Here is a 9599-nt window from a genome sequence, read left to right on the forward strand (position 1 = left end):
ACAATTTAAAAAAAAAATTTCATGAAAAACAGTGGATCACTTTTGGTACAGAAATCTAGACCTCAGTGTAACGCTCAGGTGGTTAATATTAATAAACATTGGGTACATAGCGGCAACATAAACAATGGGTAATAACGCAGCACTGTACATTAGATACAAATGTAAATGACAGATACAGACAGTGACACAGGAGGAGAACAGGACCCTGCCCATAAGAGCTTACAATCTATGAGGATGAAAGTATTTTGAAGGTCTGGTTACCCTTCTTGATTTTCTCTAGTGATCATTGCCATCAAAGTAAAATTTATTGAAAATGCAAAATTTTGGGTTGTCACTTTTTTAGTGAAAATTGCTTAAGATTTTTTCACTTTGCAAAACTTTCCTCTCACTTCCTGTATAAGTCTGCCAAGGTGAAAAAAATACTGTCTTTATGGTCACTCTTCTTTATTTACACCAATAGTAAAAAATATAATTTTTACTGCCAGTATGGTAAAATACCAGTAAGGTGGCAACCTTATCCTCTGTTAGAAGGCAAGGGTATTTCAAACATGAGCATTTCCTTTTTAGTAAGACTTTAAACAGATGTAAACCAAAATCAAATAGCATTTACTTGTTAAAGATTGTGTATTAAAAACAATTGCAATTTGCAATAAAATGCTTGTTCTGATAAAAAATACTTTTTTCATCCCATTTTTATCGTTTGTTGCTTCTCAGTTGTTTTCCTACAGCCTCTTCCTGATTCATTCATGTACTCCAGCAATGGCTGGATGGCATTTTTTTAGTGTGATCATCTATAGTGATGGACCATTTTTGTGTAGTATGACTACAATGACCACCTATAGTCTCCATTGAAAGCCCTAACAGTGTAATGATACAGGAGTACATTTGGGAGAGGGACAAAATGAGCAAAGAGATTTTTGATAATTTAAGAGTTGTGAACTACCATCTATGTAAACTTCTTTGAAGCAATGAAATTATATTATAGTAAAAATTATGGAAATGTTTTGGTTTACATATACCTTAATGTCTGTCTCCTTCCCGAGTACTGAAAATGGGTTGACGTTATTTGGATGCTAATTTGCTAAATGCATATTTTCTAAAGCAACTGACATTCCTGGAATACATCAACCAGCTGAAGACTGAAGGCGCAAGACTTGAATTGGCCATCTCTCATGGTCATTTAAAGGTGAGTTCCAGCAAATACATAGAAAAGTTTGCTGAAACTCTGGAGGTCATTTAAAAATGTAAAAATGTGGCACTTGGCAGAAAAAAAGGAGAAATCATTTGCTTGGTGAAGCTGCCTTGCCTAAATGGACACAAGTCAATCTTTCCTACATAGCTGCTGTATGGTGTATGTGTATAACAGGCTTTTCATTAAAACAACATTTTTTGACTTTTTGGCCTTATCACAGTTTTTGTAAGAAAATTTAGAAAGATACTATCAGATTTAGATTTAAGACTGATATAGCTGTTTGGCCCTAAACAATATATTGTAAAAAAAAAGTCATTTGGGATCCACATCTTAACAAAGCTCCTGCACCACCTGCATAATGGAGGAACCTGATTAGGAGCCTGGGGACTTTGCTTACCCACATGGCTTTCATATTGCTCAACAAAACCAGTGGCATAAAAGAGCCCCAATTGCCCACAGTCACTCTTAGTATTAGCAAGGTCAATAAATTGGCAGCTATTTTGGCCAGGAGGACAGAGCACTTTACCATCACAGCGCACATAACCCTTGCACAAAAGGACTACTTCCTCTTCCCTGCAGCCAACCTTCAGGATCAGCTCTCATGCAATCTGCTTGTTGGAGAGTACAACTGGGATATGATTACTCTGTCACCCCTTACGATCCTCACTGCTTTCTGCATACCTGGCAACCTCTTAGTGACAATCCCTGGAAAGGAACACTTCATAATTGAAAAACCACCAAGCATTGTTTACTCTTTATTTTTGCTTTTTTTCTGCTTATTCACTTCATTGCCTTAAGATTGGCACTGGCTTGCACCTCACTCTTAGTGAGAGACTCACTAAGCTACCACATAACGTATGTCACTTGTTACATATATTACAACCTCTTTGCTGCAGTTTTATTTTTTGCGAGTTTACCTCACATATTGGGTTACTTGGTTAATTTTATCGGTGAATGTACAAATATATCACTCGCTCCACACTGAATAACATGGGCATGCCAAACAAAACCAAACCTTTGGGGAGATCTCCAACTCACAAGCAAGTCCCCAACTTGCCATCACGTTCTTCCTCCCAGCAAGATACACTACCAAACACCATGGACTCTTTCTTATCACAGGTCTCTACTGGGCTCACAACATCCACCAAATTCACATCCACCTGCAAATTTTCTATTGATCCCCAAATCTGCTTCGCACTGCTATATCCAGTGAAATTGAGAAATAATATTAACTGATTTACCATGGGCCTGGATGATGCAGATACTGCACTTGCCTGTCTTCCGGAACTGTTTCCACCTTTACAAGAGGATTGCTCACATTTTACTGTTTATTTTACAGTTGTTTTGATGTTATCTCAGTTTAAAATTAGTATGTTTATTTTTCATAATCTTTTACTTTTATTACTTACGGTCTTATATGACTATACTTGTCTCTAGAGTTCATAACTTCTTGACCCCCACTTAGTGGGGAGTGTCAAGTCACTTGTGTTAATCTTAAAAATTAGTGTCTTTCCTGTTTTAGAAAAAAATTATGTTTATTTCTTTATAGTTAAAAAAAAAAATTACCTTTGTTTGGTTTAATAATGCTAATGGTAAAGGTTCATGGTACAACTGCTTTACACACAACTTAGTCTTGCAAGGCTGCATTGTGTATGGTTACCTTTGAGTTTTTATTTCCAGTGTTACTGACAACAGAGACAGCCTTGGACAGTCTGTGTAGTCACTTCTTGCATGCACATGTACAACTTTACATGATGTCTACTACGCCCAGCCATAAACAATACTCAGGCCACAGGCAATTATGTCTGTGTCCTAGAATGTAGGGGGTCTCAATCATCCCAAAACACGCTGCAAGGTGGTTGCCCATCTCCACACTCTCCATCCTGATATAATGTTCCTAAAGAAAACGCACCTTAACAAAGGTGATGTCTTGCATCACCCCAGTTCCTGGGTGGGGGAAGTGCACACTACCTATTATCACATAAAGAAAAGGGGAGTTGCTTTTGTGTTTCGCAAATCTTTAACCTTTCAAATAGTGGAGATTCTGCTTGAACCTTGCTCATGGTACATCCTTATAAAAATTCAAATTCAAGGTACAATTACTCATGTCACTGTTTCACAGGGCAAAGTGGTGGACCCACTGTGTCACCAATCCAGTTGGTGGAGACATGCACGGGGCGCAGGGTCTAAGCAGTAGCTTGGTCTCCAGAGCCTCTAGAGGTGAGGATGTTGTGTGGCAAGCTACTGCCAGGTTGCGGCCCCCAAGCCTGCCAAGACAAGTGACTGCTGACTGACAGGAACTAACAGTGAAGTACCAGAGCGAAATCCAAAAGGGTAGTCGAACAAGCCAAAGGTCAGGACAGGCAGCAAACCAGTAGTTGGTAAACAAGCCCTTAAAAACAAAACAAACAAACAGAATTTTTACCTTACATAAAAGGGTTGTCTACCCTTTTATGCAAAGTGAAAATTCTGAGTTTAGGTACGCTTTAAATATCTGTATACCCAACTTACCACACATCTTATAGTAAACAACCAGCTCTCTCAGCTCATTTACAATGTACAGCAGTACTCAACAAGGATGCCCGCTATTTCCTCTCCTGTTTAATTTGGCATTGGACCCATTACTAGGCCTCCTAGAAAACTACTTACAATTTCTGGGCATTAAATTTGGAACCACTGAGATAAAAATACCAGCATTTGTGGATTATATTTTTCTATTTTTCTTTGAACCAAATATTTCTCTCCCAGTTACTATGCAGTTTTTTCAGCAATTTCAAATAGTCTCCAGTTATTCTATCAAGTTTGATAAATCCATAGCCCTGCTCCTTTATCCTAAACATAAATCTAATAGGCTCACAGTATCCCTTCCAATGGGAAAATCACACTTCCGCTAGGGGAGCGAATCCCCAAAAATCCTGCTAAATTATATGAAGTAAATTGTTCACCAACTTTGAAAGCCATAAAGAAATATTTTAAACCCTCGTCATCTCTTACATTGTCATTCATGAGCAGAGTAGCACTGATTAAAATGATAACATTTCCCTGCCTACTTTTTCTCTTACAAACTGTTCCATTCTATTTGTCCCTCCAAGCACTGATACCAATTAAGTTTGCATTTCGTCAATAAATTTTGGGTGGTAGGTATACTGCAACTAGCCGAAGAATCCCTCAGCAGCCATTATCAAACGCAGGCCTTAACTTGCCAGATATAGCTCTACAATCAGACGGCACTATGTATTTTAAAAGACTAGATCCACTGTACTTGCTATTACACAAAGATACAAGCAGATTTTCCATGGCATCCAATGGCCATCCTCCACACTCAAAAGGAACTCTTGCCTGACTAGGTTCTCTGTAATCCCCTATTGTTTTTCTTATGGTAACTGTGATTCTTGCTACTTTCCAAATCATTGTTAAATGCCAACTCCTCTCTGTTTCTTCCACTCTGGGGTAATGGGGACATTGCACCAGGTTTATGCCCTCCTATGATCCTTGTTTGGGCAGTAAAGGCTCTAACTTTGATTGGCCCTCTCTTTAACCCATCTACTCTCAAAGAATTTTCCTTTTCATTGTTAAATGCCAACTCCTCTCTGTTTCTTCCGCTCTGGGGTAATGGGGACATTGCACCAGGTTTATCCTCTCCTATGATCCTTGTTTGGGCAGTAAAGGCTCTAACTTTGATTGGCCCTCTCCTTAACCCATCCACTCAAAGAATTTTCCTTTTCAGAATTAAAGAAAAAAATTTATTGTGCTAAGGTCAGAATTTTGTCCCCCTGAGATTGGCATAACCCTTTAGATTTCAGGTTACCAAACCCCACCCCTACTAAAGTAATCTCAAAATGTTATAATTTCTTGCGTGATGAGCTAGATTATAGGGAAAGCAAGCTGGCAACAACCCTTCCCTGACATGGAAGTAGCAAAGCTTCTTAAGATCAGATTTTGTGAAAATCAATCCCTGCAGTGCAATCTTGAGAAATGTTTTCCCGCCTACTCCATAAAACTTTTAATATGTCTGAGACAAGCCTATCATATGGGTCTAACAAATTTATATAATTGTCTCAAATGTGCAACTCAATCAGCAGTCACAACCTGTTGGAATGCCCAATGATAAAAAATTTCATCCAGACTCATTTACTAACCTTCTTACAATTTACACCAGAATGGGCGAATTAGGGATGGCGGTAAAAAGCAGGATCCGCCTATCTAAGGGGGCACGTAGATTGGCATTACTCCTTTTAGCTGTGGGGAGATAAAATAGTTTTCCATTGTTTGATTTTACCTTCCCCACCCTCGATGCTCCTCTTTGTAACACAACTTACACCCTCAACCCTCCTTCTAAAACTAGCTTATATACCTGCTTTTGCCATACTGCAACATATACACTCATATACACATACAAAATATATACATATATATCTATCCACATATATCTATAAACAATCTTGGGGTGCAAAAGGTAAACCTGTGGCCAAGGCCAGGCCTAAATGTTAAAATTACAATGCAAAGTTGAATTGACAATCTTATACAGTCTTTTGTTTTGTTTTTGTTTTTTAATTCCTTAACATTCCAGTTGTAACCTACCCTACTGGTAATTATATTGTTTTGTATTAATTTCTAGTGTCTTAAGTTCATATTAAAGTTGCAGATCAATGTTGCACAATAAATGAGTTCAAGGATGTGAATTGCAGAGGATGTGTCAGGTTGTTATGTTGAGGAAACAGTGACATCTGCTGGCTCAAAATAAATGGTAACATCTATTTTATGCTGTACAGTCATTTAAAAATGTTCCTTACTCTAGTGCAGGGATGCCCACACTTTGTTGGCTTGAGAGCTACTTTTAAAATGACCAAGTCAAAATGATCTACCAACAATAAAAATGCTAAACATATTTTTATATATATATATATATATATATATATATATATATATATATATATATATATATATATTGTGAGGGGTTAAGCTCAGGATCGCCTTTGCTGGGGTCAAAGGACACTTGTCTGGTTCATCCAACTCAGATCACACACTGAAGTTTAAGTGTTAAGCTGACTTGTAGTCAGGTTTATCTGAAGGTTGCAGATAAAATAAAATAACAAAAAAGCAAAAGAATACCTTGCCCGTCTGGCACTTACTATACATCCGACGTTCCTGTCTATCAGCTGGAGGGCTTCCCCCTGTCAGCTCCAAACAAAGCTTTCAGCAACCTTCACCACCTTTCTGTGTCCCCAGGCAGAGAGCTCCTCACAGACCCACTGTCTGCGCCTCCAAACAGAGCTCTCCCACACAGTCCACAGCCTCTCCAAACAGAGTGGCACTGACACAAACCCCTGTTTATGTCTCTCCAAGCCAAGCTGAGCCCGCACAGACCCCTGTCTGTGTCTTTCCAAGTTAAGCTGAGCCTGCACAGACCCCTGACTGTGTCTCTCCAAATTAGGCTCCTGACTGAGCTCCTGCCTCTGTGTTATATCCCCACCCTTAGTACTTCTTCATTAGATATCTCACAGGTGAGAGTCTTCCACCTGCTACTCCACACAGGAGAGAAATCTTGGGCAAATATACCTCACATAAAAGAGGAATTCTGGGCAAATATATCTCCCTTCCACCTCCAATCCTGCCTTGATGTCACATATCCCCCCCCCCCTCTTCTCAGGCCCGTGGGACTGAGCAACTGAAACCAACAGACAGTGCACAGGTGACAACGCCTCTGTGTTTCCTTGTCACTCTGACATTTTGTCCCTGTTCCTGAGTTAGAAGCCTCTGTCTGTACCACAAATTCATTTTTAAAGTCGGGTCATTTCCTCACTGTCATACACTGCTCTCTTGGTCTTATCAACCACTTCAATTATTCTGTGAATCACCGCATCTTTAGCGCCAACAACAGCCTCTGAGACAGTATCTACCCTCTTGTCACTTGGCTTTCGCATTTTCCTGGGACCACCCTGTTTGAACTGAACATGACAGACATAGCATTCATATAGCTTGTCCCCAGAACGAGTTCTTATGTGCCTCTGCATGTGACAATAAAGCTTTAGGCTTCTGGGACAAGTATACCGGCACCTTCATCATCAGGGTCAAAATCTCCTTCCTCAGCCACCGTTGGCTCACATTCAGCAGTTTCCATCTCAGAGGATATAGGAACACCCTCATCTGCTTGCCCCTCAGTCAGCCTGGAAGTATCCTTGTCAGTCACTATAGGAATACTTTCTTCAACTCCGATTTCTGTTAACATGACAATATTTTCTATAGCCTTTACTACACATGAGACAGGGACACCCGAAGACACCTGAAGACTTTTTCACCCGAGTCCACTGTAATTGGGACATCACCTTTGGATTCCTCTGGTTTCTCACAAGCTGCATCTGAAACAAGGCTGGCAATTTTTTCTTCCCTATCACTTTCAATCTCACTGTTCTCTTTCTGTGGAGCTGAGGAAGGATTGCAGCTAACTTTCAAACTAACTCTGTCCTCTTCATTCTCAGTCTCTGACGCGGACTCATCTAGGTCTCTGGCCATAACAGAAAATGGAAAAGGAGTGGAGCTATCTGCCAATACCTCAACTACCTCCCCTAGTGAGGAATCCTCTAATGGTTCTGAGCCTATATCAGAGGCTGTCAATATCTGCAGTGCACCTCTTTTTTGGTTCCAACTCGGACTCCCATAATTTCAAAAAATGTGGAAAATCTCTCCCAAGAATAACCTCATGCGTTAGTGCTGGGACTAATCCAACTTTATGAAGCACTGACCCATAGGGAGTTGTAATATAAGTAAGGGTTGTCTGGTATTCACATTTATCCCCAGGCACACAAGTCACAGTGAACATATCTGAATTACTGTCAGAGGGGCCTATAAGGCCTGCTTTCACCAGAGTTACTACACTCCCTGAGTCTAGCAGCGCAGTCACACTTTGATCATTCACTTTTAACTCACACAAATGTTTTTCCGCGCTGTCTGAACCTGCCGCAGTACACACCACCTGCGCCAACATAGACATGCGGTTTCTCATAAAGGCAACATTACATTTCATATGTTTAGTAGTCGTAGGACAGTTCACTGCAATGTGTCCCAACTCCTTAAAATGAAAACATCTTCTAAGCCTTTTGTTTAGTCCAAAATTATACACCTTGTTATACACCTTGGGCTTTCCTGAGCCCACAGTCTCATTATCTTCTTTACTTAAAGTCTTCACATTTCTCCCAGCTCTCTTAAGCCCCAGAACAGTCTTACCAGGAACTCTTGGAATCCATGGCGTTGAGGGCTTAGAGTGATTTACAAGATCCTCAGCTGCAGAGTATCGCTCCACCAGATCCACAAGCTGCACCACTTCCTGCAAGACTTGGCGTCTTTTATTTGTGGCCTCTCTCAGGGTGGTTAGCTGTGCAGACATTAAGCGGTTGGCTTCTTGCTGGGCTGCCGCAGACTGTATCAGGGTCTTTACCACGTCCTCCATTTTCAGACTTTAATGTGTTGCCCGCATCCTCCACCACTTGTGAGGGGTTAAGCTCAGGATCGCCTTTGCTGGGGTAAAGGGTCACTTGTCTGGTTCATCCAACTCAGATCACACACTGAAGTTTAGGTGTTAAGCTGACTTGTAGTCAGGTTTATTTGAAGGTTGCAGATAAAATAACAAAATAGCAAAAGAAAACCTTGCCTGTCCGGCACTATACATCCGAAGTTCCTGTCTATCAGCTGGAGGGCTTCTCCCTGTCAGCTCCAAACAAAGCTTTCAGCAACCTTTTACTCAGGTTTCTGTTCTTTCACATAAACCAACTTTCTGTGTCCCCAGGCAGAGAGCTCCTCACAGACCGACTGTCTGCGCCTCCAAACAAAGCTCTCCCACACAGTCCACAGCCTCTCCAAACAGAGCGGCACTGACACAAACCCCTGTCTTTGTCTCTCCAAGCCAAGCTGAGCCCGCACAGACCCCTGTCTGTGTCTTTCTAAGTTAAGCTGAGCCTGCACTGACCCCTGTCTGTGTCTCTCCAAATTAGGCTCCTAACTGAGCTCCTGGCTCTGTGTTATATCCCTACCCTTAGTGCTTCTTCATTATTTATCTCACAAGTGAGAGTCTTCCACCTGCTACTCCACACAGAAGAGGAATCTTGGGCAAATATACCTCACATAAAAGAGGAATCCTGGGCAAATATATCTCCTTTCCACCTCCAATCTTGCTTTGGTGTCAAAATATATACCAAGTATGACACAGAAGTGACTGAAGCTAATGAGACATTGAATGACAGGACATTGCACAGACATTGCACTACAAGACTATAGTGCCAGGAAAGTTACAGCTCACCTGTCATAGAAGAATGACGTGCTGCACAAAAAAAAAGAACTTCTAATCTGTACAAGGTATCTTGGTAATTACACTGAGATACCTGACACCGAGCCTGAACTGTTTTGGCTGCTG

The sequence above is a fragment of the Pyxicephalus adspersus genome, chromosome 1 (assembly GCF_032062135.1).
Source record: "Pyxicephalus adspersus chromosome 1, UCB_Pads_2.0, whole genome shotgun sequence".
Lineage (NCBI taxonomy): Eukaryota > Metazoa > Chordata > Amphibia > Anura > Pyxicephalidae > Pyxicephalus > Pyxicephalus adspersus.